This window comes from Tupaia chinensis, unplaced genomic scaffold, assembly GCF_000334495.1.
Source record: "Tupaia chinensis unplaced genomic scaffold, TupChi_1.0 Scaffold000492_1, whole genome shotgun sequence".
NCBI lineage: Eukaryota > Metazoa > Chordata > Mammalia > Scandentia > Tupaiidae > Tupaia > Tupaia belangeri.
The window spans coordinates 274,324-276,916 of NW_006160004.1; the positions used below are offsets into that span (position 1 = coordinate 274,324).

The following is a 2,593-nucleotide window of genomic DNA, read 5'->3' on the forward strand; positions in this document are numbered from 1 at the left end:
CATCTCCTCTTCCTCCTGCCCATCCCCTGCAGGAAGGGCAGCAGAACAGGAGCAAGTCACTTGATAAGCCCTGTTCTTTTTTATGTTTAGAATTATTTATTTTATTTTATTTATTATTATTTTTATTTGCTATAGGGCACATGGACTCATCAGAGAGAGGCAGAGAGAGAGAGAAAGTGAGAAAGGAAGCCACCAGGTTTGGGACTTCAACTGTGGTTGGCCTTGTGGGAGTTCAGTGCCTTAAGCAGGTCACCACCTGCTGACCCTTAAACTATGTTCTTGACACAGGGCCAAATATATATATATATAAACACACACACACATAAACATATATATTATATATATGTTCATTCACACACATATGAATATGAAAGACACACTTTTAAAAAGTCACTCTACAGGCTACACTGGAATTTACTCTTCCACCAGGAAAAGGGTCAGAAGTTCAATTTCATTCTATTGTCAAAGACAGCAGCTTAGGAAACACCATTAGAGCATCTCTATTAAGATCTGAAAACAGGGAACCAGCAGTTAGCGTAATGGCTATGTTGCTGGACTCCCATGTAGTCGACCGCGGTTTGCGTCCCGGACCCGGTGGCTTAAAACTCACGCTGGGCACGTGTGCGTGCGTGCCCAAGATCCCGAGAGGAGAATGGAGGAGAAGGGATTGCAGCGAGACCATCTCCCCTGGGGGGTGATTTCTCGTTTGCTGTCTCTCTGTCTCTCTCTGTCTGTCTGGTGAGTGCACGCGCCCTACAGTGAAAACCTCTCCAAAAAAAATAAAAAGACCTGAAAACACAGTCTGATACCCATCTTCTGAAAAGCTGACCCTGGCAGGCAACCAACTGCAGAGTGGAATCAGCTGAGGGAAAGACATCTGTAAGCCCTACCTGGGACCCACCTACGTGATGACCTATGGGGCCTAGAACAGTTCCAATTACACTACAGATACTCAAATAACACGACCACAAAGTGAGTAACCAGCAAGAGTAATGTCAAAAGGTCTGTCCAGGGCCGTGGCACCATTACTGACACTCATTTTAGAGGCAAAGATGAGTGAGTAAATTGTGTCTCCCCCAAAAGTTTTGGTATATATACACACACACACACACACACACATATATATTTAAATCAAGAAGGAATACAACTTCCTTCTGGAGTAAACACTCTTATTATATTCATTATTAATTTTTTTTTTTTTAAGAGGTTTTTGCCTTAGGGCATGCTTGCTTGCAGGACACAGAGACAGAGGCAGTGGGAGGGAAAGTGAGAAATAACCCTCCCAGGGTGGGATGGCCATACTGCAATCCTCTTTCCTCCATTTTCCTCCCAGGATCTTGGCACGCACACATCCCTGGTGTGATTCTCAAGTCAGTGGGACAGGGATTCGAACCATAGTCAGCCATGTGGGAGTCCAGAGGCATAACCGCTATGCCATCTGATGGCTCCAAGGCTTTGCCTTTTAAAGGCTTTATTCCATAGTAAAGGTTAATGGAGATAGTCAAGCTCTGTCCCTTGGGTTAAATGCAGAGAGGAATCCGAATTAAATTCTTACCACCCTTACCCCATGGACAAATAGCATCAAAGGCCTGCCAGAGCGGAACCTGAAATCAGTTCCAACGCCACCAGATGAAACAGACAGAGTCCTGGGTTTTCAAGCTTCTAAGAGGAGTAATAAAGAAACAATGGGGAGAAATCAACAGATTCACCCACTCACACAACTTCACCCAATTCAAGGGCAGGCAGGCAGCTTTCAGGCAGTGAGAGCTCTGGGAGGAGGAAAAGGCAGGCTTTGGAATTCCTCCCTCAGAAATTCACATCTGGAAGTGGAGTTCAAGGATTTCCAGTGACCTCTGTTCAAATGCAAAACCTTAACCCGTACCTACTCCTTGGCAGGATCAGAACGTGGGCCGGCTGGGGCTGGGAGGCTGGAGGGTCGGTGGCCAGCAGCTGGGAGACTTTCCGCGTTTTATGCCCTTTATAATAAAACCAGGAGGCCCACGGGCTCCGGGAACCAGCTGCACTGCAGACAAACAACCTAAGGCCCAGAACGCCGGCTCCTCCCCGGGCGGCTGGTCCCCGGAGGAGGTGAATTCAGCGGACACGCCCATGTCCCCATCGCGCGGCGTACAATGCGCCAGGTCACCTCCAGTGGGCTCTTAGACTCCCAGCTGTCACCGCTGTCTGGGTGGTCTGGGGAGAGGACCCAGCAAGATAGCTAGGCTCGCTTCTATCAGGGCTTCAGTGAGCGGCCGCCGGCCCAGCACCAGCCCTGCCACCTCCACTTTACCGGAACCCGAGGGTCGTGGTTATTGTCGCCTAGGGCCACTCCAGTAGATCCGTATTTCTGACTTCCCTCAACAAAAAGGTCCACGTCAGGCCCTCCCCAAACCCCAAACCAAACCAAAAAGAGAGGGAAGGGGGAGGGGGCCGACCGGAGCGTGCAGGGAGCCCCGCTCCCCGCGCGCGATGGCAGGTGCGAGCCCGCAGGTGCGTGCGGTGGGAAGGGTCCCACGCTGCCCCGGCGTCTCCAGCCTGGTCCCCGCGTCTCACCTGAGCTGCCGATGCCCGCGCACGGTCACCCGGCTCGGCC

General features: G+C 50.6%; 1 protein-coding gene across 3 annotated transcripts in view; it reads right to left on the bottom strand.

Moving 5' to 3' along the window:
- The window catches only part of SLC37A1 (solute carrier family 37 member 1), an 81,565-nt gene extending 78,972 nt beyond the window's left edge, over positions 1-2,593 (bottom strand). For 2 of the 3 annotated variants that reach the window (XM_027774897.1, XM_014590859.2), the window contains exon 1: positions 2,554-2,593. The gene's annotated coding sequence lies outside the window, so the exon portion shown is untranslated. Of the gene's footprint in view, positions 1-1,882; positions 2,152-2,553 lie in introns of those variants that run through there. The other variant, XM_006156361.3, reaches the window with a different exon arrangement.